Source organism: Vulpes vulpes, chromosome X (genome assembly GCF_048418805.1).
Source record: "Vulpes vulpes isolate BD-2025 chromosome X, VulVul3, whole genome shotgun sequence".
NCBI lineage: Eukaryota > Metazoa > Chordata > Mammalia > Carnivora > Canidae > Vulpes > Vulpes vulpes.
In genome coordinates, this window is record NC_132796.1 from 40996927 (window position 1) to 41005525 (window position 8599).

Below are 8599 nucleotides of genomic sequence, written 5' to 3' on the forward strand. Positions count from 1 at the left end.
TAAATAAGCAATGCCAGATGGCGCTCTCAAAGGGCTGCTGTCACCCACTGGGCATGGAGTTGGTCTGTTCCCTCATTCCTGCCAAAATGTGGCATGATCCAGCTCTCCAATTTATGATGACTTCATGGGTGTAAATAATATATCACACCTGTTTTATTTATTTTTATTTTTTAAAGATTCCATTTATTTATTTGAGAGAAAGAGGGCCAGAGAGAGAGAGAGAGAGAGAGAGAGAGAATGAGTGGAGGGGAGGGGCAGAGGGAGAAGGAGAAACAGGATTCCACCGAGCAGGGAGTCTGATGTGGGACTTGATCCCAGGACCCTGGGACCATGACCTGAGCCAAAGGCAGATGCTCAACTGCTGAGCCACTCAGGTGCCCCAAGTCCCTTTTGTCGTGGTTACTGATTTGCAGAAGTTCCTTGGATATACTAGATATTGTCCTTGGTTGCTGTCAGACATTTAAATACCTTCTCCCAATTTTTCATGTGTCTATCAGCTTTGTCTAGGGCCCCTTGATTGAGCAGGAAGTCTTCTGAAATTGATGATATTTACCACATTTTTGCCTTATAAGCTGTACTTTTGTGATTTTCTTTAAGAAAGACCATACCCATCCTAAGCAGGTTTTTACCTTCAGCCTTGATATAATGGACATACAACACTATATAAGTTTAGGGTGTAGGGCACGTTGACTTGATACATTTATATATCGCAAAATCATTACCACCTTGGCAGTAGCTACCACCTCCATCCCGTCAGACAGTTACCAATTCTTTTTTGTGGTGAGAACATTTAAGATCTACGCTCTTAGCGCAATATGAAAGTATACGATACAGTTTCATTAGTTAGAATCACCATTCCGTACATTGGATGCCCAGATTTTGTTAATCTTCTAACTGGGAGTTTGTACCTTTTGACCAATATCACCCCGTTTTCCCTCACCCCTCCAGCCTCTGGTAACCACCATTTTACTCTCTGGTTCTCTGAGTTTGGCCTTTTTAGATTCCTCGTGCAAGTGAGATCATACACTAGCTATCTTCCTTTGTCTTAGCATAATGCCCTTAAATTTCTTTCTTTTTTTTAAAAAAAGGTTTTATTTATTTATCATGAGAGATAGAAAGAGAGAGAGAGAGGCAGAGAGAGAAGCAGGCTCCATGCAGGGAACCTGACGTGGGACTCGATCCCGGGTCTCCAGGATCACACCCTGGGCTGAAGGCAGTGCTAAACCACTGGGCCACCAGGGCTGCCCTGCCCTTAAATTTCATCCGTGTTGCTGCAGATGGCAAGATTTCCTTCTTTCTCATGGCTGAATAATATTCCATTATATATGGCTCCCTGCGAGGAGCCCGATGTGGGACTCGATCCCAGGACCCTGGGATCATGACCTGAGTCAAAGGCAGATGCTCAACTGCTGAGCCACCTAAGCATCCCTCTATTTTTTATTTTTTGAGGAACCTCTATGCTGTTTGCTTTAGGCTTCACTAGTTTATATCCCCACTAACAGTGCATGAGGGTTCCCCTTTTGCCACATCCTCACCAACACTTATCCCTGGTCTTCTTGATGACAGCCATTCTAACTAGTGTGAGGTGATATCTCATTGTGGTTTTGATTTGCATTTTCCTGATGATTGATGTCAAACGCCTTTTCACATACCTGTCAGCCATCTGGATGTCTTCTGTGGAACACTGTCTACTCAGTTCCTCTGTCTACTTTTTAATTGGGATGTTATTTTTTTGCTATTAAGTTGTATTTGTTCCTTATGTAGTTCGTATATTAACCCCTTATCAGATATGTCATTTGCAAACACTTTCTTCCATTACTTAGGTTGCCTTTTCATTTTGTTTGATCATTTACTTTGCTGTGCAGATTTTTAGTGTGATATAGTGCCATTTATTCATTTTTGGTTTTGTTGCTCATGCTTTTGCTGTTGTATCCAGAAAATTGTTGCTGAGACCAATGTCAAGGAGTTGTTTTTCCCCTGTTTTCTTCTAGGAGTTTTAGTTTCAGGCCTTAAACTTAAGTCTTTAATCCATTTCAAGTTAATTATTGTGATGGTGGAAGACAGGAGTCCACTTGGGTTCTTCTGCATGTGAGTATCCAGTTTTCTTGGCACCATTTACTCAAGAGACTATCCTTCCCCCTTGAGTATTCTAAGTTCACATGTAGAATATTAGTTGATTGTTTATGCACAGTTTTATTTCTGGGCCCTCTATTCTGTTACATTGATCTAGGTGTCTATTTTTATGCCACTACCATACTGTTTTGATTACTACAGCCTTGTAGTATAGTTTGAAATCAGGAAGTGTGATGCCTCCAGCTTTGTTCTTCTTTCTCAAGAATGCTTTGGTTATATGGGGTCTTTTGTGGCTCCATACAAATTTTAGGATTTTTTTTTTTCTAATTCTGTGAAAAATTCCATTGGAATTTTGATAAGGATTGCATTGAAATTTGTAGATTGCTTTGGGTAATATGGACATTTTAATAATATTAATTCTTCTGATCCACGAACACAGAATATCTATTTGTGTCTTCTTCCATTTCGTTCATCAAAGCCTTATAGTTTTCAGTGTACAGACCTTTCACCTCCTTGGCTAGATTTATTCCTAAGTATTTTGTTGTTTTTGATGCTACTGTGACTAAAATTGTCTTTTTCATTTCTTTTTCAGGTGTTTCATTATTAGTGTAGAGAACCACAATTGTTTTCTATACATTGATTTTGTATCATGCAACTTTTCTGAATTCATTGATTAGTTCTAGCAGGTTTATGTATGTGAAGTCTTTAGGATTTTCTCTATATAAGATCATATCATCGGCAAACAAGGACAATTTTACTTCTTCCTATTTAGATGCCTTTTATTTCTTTTTCTTTGTTTTCTGGCTGCTTTATTTTTTTATTTTTTAAATTTTTTTTTAGGGGTGGGAGAGGTAAAGGAGGAGAGAGAGAGAGAGAGAATCTTAAGCATGCTCCATGCTGGGCATGGAGTAGAGGTGGGGCTCAATCTCATGACCTTGAGATCATGACCTGAGTCAAAATCAAGATTTGGACACCTAACCAACTGAGCCACCCAGGTGCCCTGTTATTGTTTTTGTATGTATCTTCCCAGGCTGTCTTTTGCCTAAATAGCCAAACAGTATTCCAAATATTTCTAGTATTATGCATTATTTCGAAACCTACTTTTAAAAGTGTGTTTTTTTTTTTTTTGGAGATTTATTTACTTATTTTTTTGAGAGAGACAGCAGGGGAGTAGGGGAGGGGAGGGGCAGAGGGAAAGAATCTCAAGCAGACTCCCCACTGAGCCTGGAGCCAGACTAAGGGCTCCAAATCAAGAGTCAGATGTTCAACTGACTGAGCCACCCAGGCACCTCAAAAGTGTTTATTATTTTTATTATAGATACTTTCAAACTTACATGAAAAAGAAAATACTAGAGGCATTTGGCTCGCTTGTTAGTGGAGCTTGTGACTCTTAACCTTAGGGTGGTGAGATTTGTTTATTTTATTTATTTTATCTGTACTTCAACTCCACCAATTGACTATTGAAAAGTATGTCTCAGGAACTATAACATTTTGTCAATAAATACTATATTGTGGAAAAATTAAATAAATAAATAAATAAATAAATAAATACTATATTATGTGTCTCTAAAGCATAAGGCTCTTTGTTTTAATGACATCACCACAATACCATTAACATGCTCAAAAATTTACCAGAAATCCCTCAATATTATCAGCATTCAAATTTCCCTGATTGTCTCATGAGTCTCTTATTTACAACTGGGTTATTCAAATAAGAATCTAATGTCCACATTGGATATAGTTAATACACCTCTTAAGGGTCTTTTAATCAATAACACATTCCCTCCTTCTCTTTTATTCTTGTATTCTACTTGTCAAAACATCCTGGTCACTTGGCCTAGAATTTTTCACATTCTGGATTTAGCTCACTGCATCTTCATTGTGGGCTATAATTTGTGCCTTTATCTCTTGAAGTGCCTGTGAACAGATAGTAGAAGCTTGATCAGATTTAGATACTATATTTTGATAAGAATACTTCCTAGGAGGTGTTGCACATTGTTTATTGCACTTATATATACACACAGGAAACTGCATTGTTTTTCTTTTTGTAATACCAATATTGGCCATTTCAAGGCCATTGAAACTTTTTGTTTTGCTTTGCTCATCAATATAATGTAGATACCTTTCAATGTTAAAATCTACCAGCTAATCCAGTCTGGAAGGGAGACATACTGGAGTGCTCCTCTGGATCCTTATACAATACAAACCACTGGTATAGTTGCTGTTTGTAACAAAGCTGTACATTTTTGTGACTGTTCCCTGATACCCATACATTTCACAGTTATATAAATTCCTTTTCTCAAATCTCTGAGGCAGCAAGTTATTTGCATGTTCGAGGATAGCCTGTCTGAAATTCACTTTGGAAAGATCTTAGGCATCTTAGACATCTAAGAATAAGTTTTCAACTGTAGTGTTTTGTGTGTAGTCTATTGTTTGGTTACAAAGTAGTTGGACATTTACTCTGACATCTCAAATACCTGACCAGCCAGCCTTCTTCTAGAAAAAAAAAGACAAAAGGAAGAAAGAAAGAAAGAAAGAAAGAAAGAAAGAAAGAAAGAGCGAGCCCGGCGGGCCCAGGTCCAGTGCGAGGTGGTCGTGCTGACCCGCTGGGTGCATGTCGAGCGCCCGTCGCCCGCGCGGCCACCGCAGCGACCCAGAGATCTGTGACATAGGAATCCACGGGGAGCCAGGCCCGGCGGCCGGCACGTGACCCGCGAGCGGAGGCCCCGAGCCCCGCAGCGTCCCCTGTGAACTTGGACGTGGAGCCCGAGACTGGGACTGTGGGCCCGGAGTCTTCCACCGAGGTGTGTGTATACATACACAGCTCAGAGATACTGTGGGATCGGTTCCAGATCACTGCTATAAACAACTGACTCTTCATCTCTTCAAGTTTGATCATGAGATTGCAACAATTCAGTCATATCTTCAGGCCCCACTTCTAACTCTGGGTCTTGCTGTTTGCCTCACGTCTGTAGTTATTTCTTTCACTGAAGTCTTGAGCCCACAGTTTGCTAATAATAAACCCAATATCTGCAAAGTGGCAGTCCTGTGAAGCATGATCAAACGAACAAGACCAAAGCCAGATGAAGATGAACATGAAGATAATAAGGAAAGATTCCTAGTTTTGGACCTAAAAGTACTTTCTTGAATAGGAAAGTCATTAAGCCTGACTTTATTTACATCATTGAGTGAGAAGAACAGCATTCCAGCTAATACCTTCTAGCTGCAACAGACTGCAGCCTGTGGAGTATTCTGGGCAGCAAGCTCTAGAGCTAAGGGCTGGGGGATAAACAGATAAGAAGCAAGAGGAAGAAGAAGGAAGAGAAGCTTGTATGTGAAAAACAATCAAGTTTTGACCTTTTGTTGTCAGAAGGACCTAGCAGTTTTATGTCCACAGTGTAGTTTCTCCACTCATCCCCAGAATCATTATATTTGGCCTATAGAGAAGGCTGCTCCCCATCATAGGAAAAGATTGCAGAACTGCATTGAACCATGGAAGGAGAGAATAGAACAAGTCGAAAAAGTCATAATCATGCAAAGCAGAAAATCATTGGAACTGAAGAAGGTACAATGTAGGAGAGAAGAAATAAAGTCTGAATTTGAGCAACTTTTGTTGTTTCTCAAAAATGAGCGAGAGATTGTTCTTCGGCAGTTACAAGATGGAGAAATGGATGTTTTAGCAAAACTAAATGAAAACATTTTCAAATTATCTTTCTACATTAAAATATCTCTCAAAGGAAATAGAGGGCAAATATCTGAAGTCAGAGCTGGAATTACTGACAGATATTAAAAGTATCTACTGTGGATACGGAACCTTAAAGTCCCCTGAACCTTTTTTATTCCAATAAAGGAATATGGTTACCATCTTCCTCCACAATATTCTGGCCTAAACAAAATTAAGAGTTTTCAAGTGAATCTAATTCTAGATTGTGAAACAGCACATCGTAAGCTTATGATCTCAGAAGATAGAAAAACTGTGTGATATGGAACTAAAGCACATAACTTACCTCATAATCCAAGGAGGTTTTATCTCTCCCCAACTGTTCTGAGTTCTACAAGTTATAATTCTTGGCAAGCAGTATTGGGAGGTAGAAGTGAAAGACAAGCCTGAATGGATCATGGGTGTCTGTAAAGACTCTCTTTCCAGAAGGAGAAAGAACCAGAATCTACCAGTTTTAGTGCAGGACAGATTATGGGGTGTTGGACGATGTAGTCTGAGTAATTACATTGCATTGGGTCCTAGAAAAATTAATCTTCTGCCAAAAGTAATACCTACAAAGATTGGTATTTTTTTAGACTGTGACTTGGGTGAGGTTTTCTTTACAATTTGAGTGATAAATCTCTATATTTTTAACTATTTTAAAGAAACAGTCTGGCCTTATTTCTATCCTGGAACTGACTCAAAACATCTTAAAATCTGTACAGTAACAGATTCTGAATGATGAACTATTGTAAAACTCTTTTAATTGTTCTTTTCTTTTCAGGTAGTGGACAAAACTAAGCCAGTGACTCTAGTCTCAACAATTTGAGTTTCTTGTTGGATTTTGTTTCATTTTTTCAGTTTTAAACAACCAGAACGATTTTACCTCAGCAGCTTCTAAAATATTTGTTTAAAGGGTACCTGGCTAGTCCCATCAGTACTGCATGCAACTCTTGATCTCACATTGTGAGTTTGAGCCCCAGGTTGAGGGTACAGTTTACTTTTTTAAAAATGTGGTTATAGGGCAGCCCCGGTGGCTCAGCAATTTAGTGCCACCTTCAGCCCGGGACATGATCCTGGAGTCCGGGATTGACAGGTCCCTGCATGGAGCCCACTTCTCCCTCTGCCTGTGTCCCTGCCTCTCTCTCCTTCTGTGTCTCTCATGAATGAATGAATGAATGAATAAATAATTTAAAAAATATTTGGTTATTATGCCTCCTTTACAGACATATTATGGGATCAATTGGAGAATGTCAATAAAAGTCCAATAATTTTTCTAAAAAAAAAAAAGAAAAAAAGAAAGAAAGAGAGAAAGAAAGAAAGAAAGAAAGAAAGAAAGAAAGAAAGAAAAAAGGAACAAAGAAGATTTATTGTATGCTGATTTTATTAATGGAGATTTTTTAAAACATATTTTAAAAGTCACCTGTGTTTTAGTCTAGCATTGCTCTGCTGTTTTCTTCCTAATCCCCATTGGGAAACAATTTAACAATGCATATCATTTACCATACAAATGTTCACAGCATTTAACGTTAGCCCCATGTTTCAGAATTTTTCTTTAAAATTACTCAACATCACTAAAAATTACAGGTATACAACTTAGGGAAATATTATTCACAAGAGACCCTGAAATATGGAAACCCTTCTATATATCTTTTCATTTAAGGAAATTATGTTATGGCAACATGCTCTGATACTGTTTGGCTAAAAGGAACAATACATTTATTTTTCCAAAATTCAACAAATTTTTGTTGAGTAACTACCATATGGTGTTGACTGTACGGGAGAAAAACATCAAACAAACAAAAACAAAGTCCCTGCCTTCTGAGGCTTACATCCTAGTAGCTAGATGAGATTAATATTGAATTTTTAGGTATCTGCAAAAACAGCAAAATATTCAAATAACAATGCTGAAGCTGAGAAGAGAGGTCTGGGCTGCAAATACAAATCTTGTGATGGCTGGTATAGAGATGCCAATTAAAACATGGAAGGTGATGACATCATCTCATTTTCTTTTCTTAAAAGATTTTATTTATTTATTCATGAGAGACACACACACACACACACAGAGGTGCAGAGACACAGGCAGAGGGAGAAGCAGGCTCCATGCAGGGAGCCTGACGTGGGACTCGATCCCGGGACTCCAGGATCACACCCTGGGTTGAAGGCAGGTGCCAAACCGCTGAGTCACCCGGGCTGCCCTCTTTTCTATCTTTTTCTTTCCTTCCTTCCTTCCTTCCTTCCTTCCTTCCTTCTTTCTTTCTTTCTTTCTTTCTTTCTTTCTTTCTTTCTTTCTTCTCTCTCTTTCTTTCTTTCTTTCTTTCTTTCTTTCTTTCTTTCTTTTCTTTCTTTTTCTTTTTTTTAAATAGAGCTTCCCTATGACCCAGCAATTGCATTACTGGAGATTTACCCCAAAGATACAGATGCAGTGAAATGCCGGGACACCTGCACCCCAATGTTTCTAGCAGCAATGTCCACAATAGCCAAACTGTGGAAGGAGCCTCGGTGTCCATCGAAAGATGAATGGATAAAGAAGATGTGGTCTATGTATACAATGGAATATTACTCAGCCATTAGAAAGGACGAATACCCACTATTTGTTTCGATGTGGATGGAACTGGAGGGTTTATGCTCAGTGAAGTAAGTCAATCGGAGAAGGACAATCATCATATGGTTTCACTCATACGGGGAATATAAGAAATAGTGAAAGGGATTATAAGGGAAAGGAGGGAATATGAGTGGGAAAAATTAGGAAGACAAAACACGAGAGACTCCTAACTCTGGGAAACGAACAAAGGGTTGCAGAAGGGGAGGTGGGCAGGGGTTGGG

The 8599-nt window shown here is 38.9% G+C and overlaps 1 pseudogene; it reads left to right on the forward strand.

Annotated features, from left to right (window-relative positions):
• Nucleotides 1-5128: 5128 nt before the first annotated feature.
• Nucleotides 5129-6573, forward strand: LOC112926955 (tripartite motif-containing protein 60-like; annotated as a pseudogene).
• Nucleotides 6574-8599: the final 2026 nt, after the last annotated feature.